This window comes from Leucoraja erinacea, chromosome 10 (assembly GCF_028641065.1).
Source record: "Leucoraja erinacea ecotype New England chromosome 10, Leri_hhj_1, whole genome shotgun sequence".
NCBI lineage: Eukaryota > Metazoa > Chordata > Chondrichthyes > Rajiformes > Rajidae > Leucoraja > Leucoraja erinaceus.
In genome coordinates, this window is record NC_073386.1 from 22258928 (window position 1) to 22271407 (window position 12480).

Consider the following 12480-nt stretch of genomic DNA (forward strand, 5'->3'; position numbering starts at 1 on the left):
AATAAAACAGATGTTGTCTATGGTGATTAAAATATAAACTTAGGACTACCAGGCACAAAGTTGCAATTTGTGCTGGCAGATGCATAAAGTAATCTCTGCCAATCATTTTTTCCTGCTTTCTAGTAGATTCTCCTGCCTTCCTACTACCTGTATCATTTGTGAAGTTAACAAGATTCAGATCATTAATAACTGCACTCATAAAATTGCCATAGAAGTCACCAACAATTGCACATTCAGAAAACATCAGTTCTGAAGGTACAAAGATTGGCTAACTACCATTCTTGCTATATGGAAGCAATTAGAAACACGTGCTTGGGATGGCAAAAAATGACTATAGATAATGATATGGTGGCGCTTGAAGCAGGACTAACTACTAACTACTAAGAAACAGCCAATTCTTGATTAGAACGGGTGTCAAGTGTTATGGGAGAAGGCAGGAAAATGGGATTAGGAGGCAGAGATTTATGGCACTCAATGGACTGAATGGCTTCATTCTGTTCCTATAACTTGTGAACTTGCAAATATAAATATCTTTAAAATAGCAAAATATTCCAGTTAACTTAATTAGAATCATGGTATTGCACAGAACAGAAATAAGCCACTCAGTCCAACTCATCCAGAGCAACAAATTTGTCTAACTGAGCTTGTCCCTCTTGTCTGTGTCTGGCCCATATCCTTCCAAATATTTGCTATCTATGTGCCTCTTTTAAATATCATAATTGTGTCCAGCTCTACCACTTCCTAAGGGAAGTCGTTCCATGTATGTCCCACCCTCTGTGTGAAAAAAATGCCCCTCAAGTCTCTTTTAAATTGTCCCCAAGCATCTTAAACCTATGCCCTCTCATCTTAGTCTCCCCTTGGGCAAAAGGACTGTGGCTGCCCATTCTATTTATGCCCCTCATAATTTTATAAAACTCTATAAGGTCTCCCCTCAGCCTCCTACACTAGAGAAAAATCCAGCCTCTCCCTATAACGCAAATCCTCCAAAGTCAATACTATTCTCACAAATCTCTTTTTGCACCCATCCCATCCTTCCTACTGCAGGGAGACCAGAATTATGCACAGTACTCTAAATGTGGCCTTATCAACTTCCTGCATAGCTGTAACTGTCAAGCAATAAAATCTTTTTCAGGAGATCAATGTAGAGACATTGAAAGATTTAGAAAATGGTTTAGAGAAAGTATCCAGTGCCTAGTCTGAGAAAACAGGAGACAGTTCAGCAAATGATGGTGAAATAAAAATTGGGTTTACCAAGAACCGGCATTATTGACACCGCATGGGGTTTAACATAGTTTTATAGTAGTTTATTTAGGATATTTGTTTGTATTATATTCTGGTGGTGGGTTCTGGTTTATTTTATTGTAGTGTAAATATTATTTTTTAATAATTGAATACATTTTTTGATAAATCTAAAAAAAATTAAAAAAGAGCCACATTTTTTGATCTACATTTCATTTTAAATTGTAGCCAAAGAGAAAAATGCCAAAGGGAAGTCAAGGAAAGATCCAGTCATTGGTCTTTCTGATATTCGACGATTCAACAGCACTTTTTGTCACAAGTATCTAGCTAACATGAAAATCCTTTTCTGCATACAGTTCAGTAAAAATCTTACCATACATAGGCACAATCATACTTGAGTGCAAGAGCATACTCAATAGTAGATTACTCATTGTAGATTACACTGAGACAGTACACAAGAGTCACAACATTTCTGGCACTATTTTGTATGATGTTGTTAAAAATGTAGTGCCTTAACTTGGCCATAAGGGCCGGTTGTCCTGGCGTCAGCGTTGGGGTCAGTGTGGCCCGGCAATATTGTTGGAATCTTTCTCCGCTGCTGCGCCACTCAGTATAGCTGCAGGCTGCATCTGATCCATGCACTTATTCCTGTTCCACTCAAGCCTCAGGCTGCTGCAGGGCCTCCAGCGGCCCGGACCACCAACGCTGGACTATATGGAAAAGTATTCCATATTGTCAAACTTAGACCGCACAGTCATAGGAGAACCCACAATTTTTTGTTCAGGTGGAGATAAATTGTAGACAGTCATCATCAACAAGGATCAGATTTGGTATATCGATGAGTACTCACTTGAACTTCTACAGGAATGCATTTGAGAGCATATTAACTGGTTGCATCATGGCCTGGTTCGACAACCTGAATGCCCAAGAATGAAGAAGATTGCAAAAAGAGGTGAACACTGCTCAGTCTATCAAGGATACTGACCACCCCACCATCGAAGGGATGTAACGGAGTCACTGCATCAAAAAAGCATCATCAGAGACCAACACCACCTTGGGCTTGTTCCCATTTCATTCCTGCCATCGGAAAGAAGGTATAGGAGCCTGAAAACTGTAATGTCTAGATTCAGGAGCAGTTTCTTCCCAACATCCATCAGGCTATTAAACTATACGACCTCCAAGTAAACTCCGAACTACTTAGACTAGGGGGGCATTGTTTTTATTTATTTTTTCTTGTCTTTGCACTACTATCATTTGTTTATTTTTTTATTTACTGACATTTTTTGTTGTTTATTATGGGGTTTACACAGTACAATGTTCACATATCTGTTGTGTGCTGCAAGTAAGAACTTCATTGCTTCATTTCCGAACATATGACAATAAAAAAAACATGACTCTTCACTCTTAGTCTTAATGGATAAATAAACTATAAAACGGAATGTTGAGGCAGGTTATATTTTCTTGCCAAATTTACCAAGCTCGATCACGGATTTCCAAACCACAAAACATTATCCAATTATATCTCAAGTAATATGTTTGATTCTTTTTAAGGGAACATTATCATCTGTGTGGGGACTACCAAAGAAACAATGGAGTAAATTATCTGTCAGAGTAACCTCCCCATAGTAAAGTCATCGCTCTTCCTGCACAATCTGCCTGTCTACCACAGCGAGCTGATTAAATCAAGACTTTGCTTGTAAAATAATGCCAACACATCTGTAAAATGAGCTAAAATCGCTAGATCTGAATCGTCAAAAACAATAAGCGATCTGTCAGTATTACGAATTTCAACAATGTTTCAACGATAATGACTAACCACAAAATAATGATACAAATTGGTCTACAATTTTAGTTAAGGGTATATTTTCTCAATGGATTATAATTATTGATTACAATTAGACCAATTGAAATCTTGTTCTCCTTTCACCATTCCTGCAGATTTTTGCAACTGAATACTGTGCAACTGAATTCTATTTGCCATTTGAAGGAGTAGATATGCAAATGTATCACAGCCTTAAGGTCCTGAGATTCATATAAACAAAGCAATGGATGATATCACATATTATCATGGAACACTGGGATTGATGATATTTTTGAAACATAATTTTACCATGCAGGGTCACATTAACCTCTCAAAGTGCAAATCACAAAATATCATCCAATTATATCTTACAAACAATGTCAACTCATGTTAATAACATTTTACCAGGGTTGGGAGTAGACCTAGGGCTTTAATGGCAGATCACAAAGGTTACTTGTAGAGATGTGGCCTGTAGCCAATACTGTTCAATTTAAATAAGACCATGGGAACACAAGGAGGTTTAAAGCTTTTCTCATAATACAATTTTATTTGCCTTTGTTCTTAACTGATCACTTAAAAAGCCAAATAAATAGTTTTAAATCTATAGTTAATACCAGAACCCGAAGACAGACACAAATATAGCATAAATGAAAGAAGGGTTACAATTTCAAGTAAAAAAATGTTTTTCTCCCCCTACTGATTCTTTCAAAACTGTTATGAATTTTCAACATTTCCTTTTGCGTAACAGCAGAGATTACCATTGGTATTTCCTGATTGAGTATGGTACAATCATAGAACTTTCCATATATGATAGGATTCAAAAAGCTTTTGATAAATTAAATTCTGCTATTATATAGAAAAAGCATTGGGAATTCTCATTAGCATTGCATGTGCATTTAACTAATGAGGTAATAACTCTTAGCTTTAGATGGACACAAGAGGATGCAGATGTTGGAATCTTGAACAAAGAAAAACTACTGGAATAACTTCAAAGATGTACAGGATTGTAGGCTAATTGGCTTGGTATAATTGTAAATCATCCCAAGGGTGTGTGGGATAGTGTTGATGTATGGGGTGATCGCTGGTCGGCGATAGCTCAGTGTCCCAAAGGGCCTGTTTCCATGCAGTATCTTTAAACTAAACTAAACTAAAGTCAGCAGATCAGGCAGCATATGTAGAGGGAGACACAAGGAACTGCAGATGCTGGAAGGGAAATGGACAGACAACATTTTAGGTTAGAACCCTTCCTCAGACACCAAGGTTGAAGAAGGGTCCTGACATGAAACATTGTCTGTCCATGTCCTTCCACAAAGCTATCAGACTCACTGAATTCCTCCAGCTTTTTTCATGTAATTCTTAACATTATATCGTTCATAATTGAATATTTTGAATATAACTGCCCACTTATATATACTGTTCCATATTTCAACTTTCCACACCAGTTTCACCATATTAGATTAGAAACTCACATCAACAACATTGACAACAATAACCCGATCGCATAAGGATTTTGAATGTAGAAAATTAGAAACATGAAAAAAAAGATACTCAATCATAGGAAAGGTCTGAAAAATAATAAAATCTAAATTGTTTTTGAAGAGGATTATAAAGGAGAGTTTGGAGTTTGGGGGTGAATGCGGAGGGGGAATGGGACCGTGCCATGTTAGTGGGATGCAAAGAGGCTGCAGGGTAATATAGACAAACTATGTGAGTGAATAAATACATGGTAAATACAGTATACCAGGGATAAATCCAGTTATCCAGCAAAACAGAAAGCCGGAGTATTATTTAAATAGTTAAAGATATGGAAATGTTCCAATGAGTGTCCTTGTAGAAAAATTACTAATTCGAAACATCTGGATATAGCAAGCATTTAAAAAGGCAACTAATGAGGTAATAACTGTGTGATGGTCTTTATTGCAAGACATTTTGAGCAAAGAAGCAAGGGATGTCTTGTCACAGTTATAAGTGCCTTGGTCAGACCCCACTTCAGAATATTGTGTGCAGCTTTACCTATGAAAGGATATGCTTTATATAAAGGTAGTGCAACAAAGGTTCATCAGACTGATTCCTGGGATGATAGGAGCCTCATATAAGGAGAGAGGGGAATGACCCAACATATTCCACAGAAGTTTAGAATAATGAGAGGATCTCAATGAAATGTTCAAAATTCTAACAATGTTTGACAAATTGGATGTAGCGAGGATGTTTCCCCTGGGTGGTGGAATGAGGAAGGTCAAAGTTTAGAAATACAGAATATGACACTTCAGACTGCGATGAGATTAAAATTCTTAACCACAGAGGGACTGGAAGCCACCTCAACTCAATATTTGAGAAGGAGGTAGATATCCACAATTGACATCAGGGGACATAAGGAGAGAGTTGACTACAACATTGGAGATAGAGAACCAACAACAATCATATTGAATGCCAGATCAGGCTAAATGGTCTATTCCTGCTTATACTTTCAATGTTCCTATGTTATAAAGGGAATAAGGTTCATAGAGTCATACAACATGAAAACAGGCCCAATTTGCCCATGCCAACTACGACGCCCCATTTACACTAGTCCCAACAGCTCGCACTTGGTCTATAACCCTCTAAATTTCCTATCCACGTACCAGTCCAGATTGCAGTGTGTGATTTTTCAGCATCTGTATATTATGGCTAAAGAGGATGGAATAATCAAGAGGTGTGAGTTAGAAGAACAGAGTATTTAAGGGCACAGTAGTGGTGAGAGATGAATTTGCAGAGAAACAAAATAATGAGGTGATGGATGAACTTAAGCAAATAGAATGACATTATTAATAGGAAACTTTGAAACTGGAACTTGTCAACTTGGAACAAGTCAACCAAAGATTGATGTACTGGGTGCTGAGTCCCTCCATATGGGATAAGACACCAGAATTTTAGACAAGGTGGTTTATTCCTAATGCAAAGACAGCCAATCAAACAACTAGATGATAATGTCAATTCTTATAAAAGTTTGTCAATATGTAACAACTGCATTTAATTTAGTTTTTTAGTTTAGAGATAAAGCGTGGAAACAGGCCCTTCAGCCAACCAAGTCCATGCTGATCAACAATCACTGATACATTAGTTCTATCCAACACACTAGGAACAGTTTACAGAAGCCAATTAACCTACAAACCTGACGTCTTTAGAATGTGGGTGGAAGTCTGAGCACTCAGAGAAAACCCACACAATCACAGGGAGAACGTACAAACTCCTTACAGACAGCACCTGTAGTCAAGATCGTACCCTTGTTCTCTGGTTGCGTTCTCTGGCTGCTCCACTTTGCCGCGGTAGGGTTGATCACAGTTCTCTGTCCAGATATGTCGGCTCATTTAATATTGTGGGGTCAATTGTCCAATTGGTCACAACGAAGATCTGAGAGATTGAGGTTCTGATCTTTATTTCCTCCTGGTTTTCCTCTGATGCTGTTCCTCTTCCCCAAACACATCAAGAAGTTAAACTTACAGAACAAACATCGTACTCTGCAGACTGAAACATCTGAGTCTTTCCAGCAGTGCTCTGTGCTGGATCTCTGCCAACTTTCCCAGCTGCCTTAATGGAGTCTTCAACACAGATATTCACATTATATGTAAACATGAACAATTCTGTACATTCACCTGAGCGTAGCATTTTGTTTATAAGAACAAAAGCCACTGTTATTGTTTTTTTATCAGTGAATACTCAATTACCACTAAATCACAAAATTATTGATTATTGGAGCATAAACTATTCTCATGGAGTCTGGGGTTTACATACAGAACAACGCCTCTTTATTACAAATTGACCAATTTGGGAGACACGTGTCCTAGGACAGATACTCACCTGTTCTAGAGCAGATCCTCACAAATACAAAGCTAACATCGCTTTTTATACTACCCCTTAATCTACATTTCCCCTCCCCTTGAGTCTATGGACTGGTTGCTAGGCGGTATCTAAACATAGGCTCACTTATGGGCCTGTCACACTTACGCAACTTTGTTGGCGACTGCTGGCACCTGTTGTAGGTCATTGCAGGACGCCAAAAGTTTTCAACATGTTGAAAATCCAGGGGCAACCTGAACAAGGTACGACTCTTTGGGCGTCTACTCACAATCATGCAGGCTTCATCCCGTGTCATGTCGCCGGGGTGCCACCTGTATGCTCATGAGTAGTCTCCTCAGTTGCCCAAAGAATCATAGCGCCTTTCTGTTTGCCGCTGGATTTTCAACATGTTGGAAATCTTTGGTGACCTGCAATGTCCAGTGACGGGTGCCGGCAGTTGCCAAAAAAGTCGTATAAGTGGGACAGGCCCGTTAAGGTCACTTTATTTACTGAGACTGGTATAATTCAGTTTCAAGGAGATTTCAGTGAGGCCCCTCGCCCAGGCTTGAGGATCATCTTACATCTACATCCTACAACTTGTGCTTATCTGCCTTAGGCCACAGTCCACTTTAACCTTAATGTATACCTTGACCATCGTGTCCCTTTACCTTAATTAACATTTGTTGATGTCCATAAATGTCCACAGATCCATTCTTCGTATTATTGGATAATGATCCAGGCTTGAACTTTCATTAGTTTTCTCCTCTCTAAACAAGATCACAGCGTAAAGAGTTGCACCCCCTACGGTTATTTTCAAAACAGTTAATATTTTATTTATTAGAAGTGAGTACAATGCATTGGTACAAAAACGATGTTAATATATTACATTCTCTGTACAACTTCCCTTTTTTTTTAAAGAAAGAAGTGAGAAAGGAGAGAAGAAAAAGAGGTTGTGAAAAGTGAAGAATAGATTAGTGAGCGTGGGTGAAAAACCAATAAAGAAAAAGTGAAAGAGAAGGAATAAGTGAAGAAGGAAAGCAGGATGGAGATTATTCCATTGCCATAGTGAGATGTTTTTTTAATATAACCATATAACCATATAACAATTACAGCACGGAAACAGGCCATCTCAGCCCTACAAGTCCATGCCGAACAACTTTTTTCCCTTAGTCCCACCTGCCTGCACTCGTACCATAACCCTCCATTCCCTTCTCATCCATATGCCTATCCAATTTATTTTTAAATGATACCAATGAACCTGCCGACACCACTTCCACTGGAAGCTCATTCCACACCGCTACCACTCTCTGAGTAAAGAAGTTCCCCCTCATGTTACCCCTAAACTTCTGTCCCTTCATTCTGAAGTCATGTCCTCTTGTTTGAATCTTCCCTATTCTCAAAGGGAAAAGCTTGTCCACATCAACTCTGTCTATCCCTCTCATCATTTTAAAGACCTCTATCAAGTCCCCCCTTAACCTTCTGCGCTCCAGAGAATAAAGACCTAACTTATTCAACCTATCTCTGTAACTTAGTTGTTGAAACCCAGGCAACATTCTAGTAAAATTCTAGGACATTTTGAGAAAGACATTTATCACAAATTGGAGAAATATTTGGATAACATTTATTCAACCTAGTTTTGGAATAATATAATCTATGTAATATTTTAATATTCTAAATCATCTTTTCACCCATACCTGAAACTGTTGGTTTGCATGATACTATGTCACCACATGAATCCAAGAAATCAATAAATGGGGACCAACTCCTTAAGAATAGGTCTTGTTTGTCTATTAGGAGGAGTCTCATTTCTTCCAAATGTGCTGTGTCCAGCATATTACTGATCCACATTTTAAATGTTGGTATATTAGCATTTTTCCAAAATTTAAGTATAAGTTTTTTTGCTGTTATTAACCCATAATTGAAAAATGAGTTTTGGTGTGTATTTAATTTGTTCCCATCTCCACTTACTCCAAATATAATCATTTCAGTGTTAGGTTCCATTTTTGTCTTAAATAGCTTTGAGAATATATCAAATATATCACACCAAAATTTATAAAGTTTTGAACAAGAGACAAATGAGTGCGTAATATTGGCATTTTGAGAAAGACATTTATCACAAATTTGAGAAATATTTGGATAAAATTGATTCAACCTAGTTTTGGAATAATATAATCTATGTAATATTTTAAATTGAATTAAGTTATGTCTAGCCTTGATCGAACATTTATGTATACATATCAAATATTTTTCCCATGTTTCTTTTGAGATTTTTTATCATTAATTCTTTTTCCAAGTCTTCTCTAATTGCCTCTGTTGATGGTAATTCTATATTTAAAATACTGTTTTACAAGTATGATATTAATTTTGTTGACTCCGCATTGATATTCATCACATATATTACATACCATTACATACAGTGGGTCTAAAATTATACTTTGGAATCTTGGTATATATTTCTTCATAAAGCCACATACCCGTAGGTATTTAAAATATTGATTGTTATTCAATTTAAATTTTGATTTTAGTTGTTGAAATGATAATAAATTTCCCAATTCATACAAATCACCTACCTTTTTAATTCCCACTTTTTCCCATTGTTTATATGTTTTATCCATACCAGATGGTTTAAATACTGGGTTATTCACTATTGGTGTTAACACTGATAAATTTCTTAATTTTAAAGTTAGTTTCCAGATTCGTATTGTATTTTGTATAATTGGATTCTTCTTATATAACATATTATTCAGCTTTATTGGGGAAAAAATGATCGCTCCTAGATCGTAGGGGGCGCAATCCTCTTTCTCCATTCTTATCCATTCCAACTGTTGAGCAGAACTGTCCAACCAATAAATTATATTTTTGATATGTACTGCCCAATAATAGTATAGAAAATTAGGTAATGCAAACCCCCCCCCCCCACCTCTTTGGGTTTGCACAAGTGATTTATTTTAATTCTATGTGCTTTATAATCCCAAATAAAATTAAAAATATTCGAGTCTAATTTTTTTTTTAAGTGTTTTGGTATATATATCGGTATAGATTGGAATAAATATATTATTTGTGGTATCATTTTTATAGCGTTTATTCTGCCGATTAGAGACAGTGGGAGCGTTCTCCAAAATTTAATCAGTGAATCAAATGTATTTAATAATGGTATAAAATTAGCATTAAATAATGATTTATATCTTATAGTAACTTGAATACCCAAATACTTAAATTTTTCCGTTGCGATTTTAAATGGAAATTTTAATAGGTGATTCGCTTTCTGGGGTTTTAATGACATAATTTCACTTTTATTCCAATTTATTCTATAACCGGAGAAAGAGCCAAATTCCTCTATTAGATTTCATAAATTCGGGATGCTCGTTTGGGAGTTTGTAATATAAACAGTCAAATAATATCAAAACAGTTAAGAGCAGAGATCTCAACATAGATGTACAATCAAACGTAGGACCATCCTATTTACTCAGAATTAAAGGATGCACCTTTAGAAAGGAGATGAGGAGGAAGTTATTTAGGTAGAGATTGGTGAATCTGAGGTATTCATTACCAAAGACGCTGTGGGGGCCAAGTCAATGGGTATTTTTAAGGTGGAAGTTGACAGATTCTTGATTAGTAAGGGTCTCGGGGGTTATGGTGAGAAGGCAGTAGAATGGGGATGAGAGGGAAAGATAGATCAGCCAAGATTGTATGGCAGAATAGACTTCTAGCCTGAATGGCCTATTTCTACCCCTCTGACATAAACATGAACTTATTTCATATAACATTGCTACTCACTGTCTTACTCAGAAAACAAGACCAAAATGGTATTCCACAAAAAAAAACAAAATACAATATGTGTGCAGTGAAAGAACCCGTCTTTTTGTGCTAAGCTAGCAGGTATTGTTTGTGTTAATGTCATGGTGCTGTATAATACAATACAGCAACATGACATTAATATATGCAATATCTGTATGTCTGTATAATCAGAAATAACAAAATAAACATATAAAGATATCAAAACATTAATAGAGTTATAATATTACCAAAAGATTTTGAAATTAAGATTTCCAGCCATGCCTCCCAAATGACCGAGAAAGTTTATCCTACAAACAGCACAATAATGCAAAGCCAGAAGATGATGCTTCAAAGTCTAGCCTGTGGCATTGGCATTTATTTATTGCATTCACCATTAAGAGGGACATTCAAACCACAATCTCACTTCATCTTGGTGTCTGGTGCAGTGCAGGATGGTCTGAATGGAGCCCAAAGGGATTATTTGGATCCAAGACGACTATTTGCTGATCGCAGAGCCCTACAGCCAAAACCTCTCAATGCCCTACAGGATCCTCCCTGCAGGTCCAAATCTTTGGGAAATGTTCATCAACAATGTGTCAAAAAATGATTAAAAACCAAGTCCGTTTTGAACTGTTTAACATAAATCATTAGAAACAAGTTTTCACAGTTTTTAATATTAGAATCATAATCACTGGACACTGTAAGTACATCACCGATTTACACTGTTAGAGACTCCACTTAAGCTGCAACTACAAACCATCCAAAATATATTGTAAGTCACCATGAACATAACAATTTGCACTTATCTAGTGCTGTTGGTATTTTGAAAATTCCCAAGTCATTTCATGAAGGTATTTTGCTCTCTGGATTTTTATGTAATTTACTTTAAACTAACAACCACTTTCCCAATTGTTAGCTGAAGTATAAAGTGCATGTCTTCTAAACATTGAATCATGAAAGGGTTAAAATTGTTTCAAAATCCTGCCTTTGTGGTGTCGAGGGAGTTCTCAAGTTATGAACTGCCTAATCTGCGTCTTTTCTGCACCTCCAAAAATCCCCATGGTATAGTGGTTTCTTCCAAAGACTTGTTTGGTTTCTGGACATTTCTCAATAAAAAACCTTCTCTAGTTCCTAGAAAAACAATAATAAAATATGCTGCTGCTTTCATCCACATCTGGTAATCACAGTGACAGCACTTCATATCAACATTAGGAATCCGGGGTTCCAAAACTCCAGCTCCACAGACCCATTTCCATAGCTCATTGCAGAGTGTTTATGGTGGACCCCAAATCTGTCAGTCAGGAATGTGTGAAGAGTGATATACTGCTCAGTGAGAAAGCAGATGGCTTTCTCTGTATATATTATACAGCAGGGGACCAAAGTTCCAAATAAGCCACTGGGAATTTTGCAAAGCTGAAAGCAAAAAAATCAATGGTGAAAACAAAAAGAGAATTAAAAAGTATTTTACATTGCGTGCTTCACTGCTGTGAAGTTGTGGGGCACTACAGCTGCGGTTATATTTTGTCAGGTGCATTTTCTTTAGTTATGACATTTCCTCTGGAAAAAAAAGACCAGTTTAGGGTCATTGCAGTTGTTGTACAGCATACAGACACTGCATTACAATGTTCTCATGAAATAAGTAATGGTAATTAATAGTATAAAACACTGACCTGTTTATTTTCTTTTAGCAACTTACTTCCATGCAGCTCTGTCTCAACATTAAAGTAATTTACTATGCTCAAGTGTTTGACTTAATTGCAAACAAGATACTTAGACCACTCATTGGGTCTGTTGCCATCAAATCGAAAACTATATTGTTCCCTCCCTCACTTGCACAGATTTTCAAT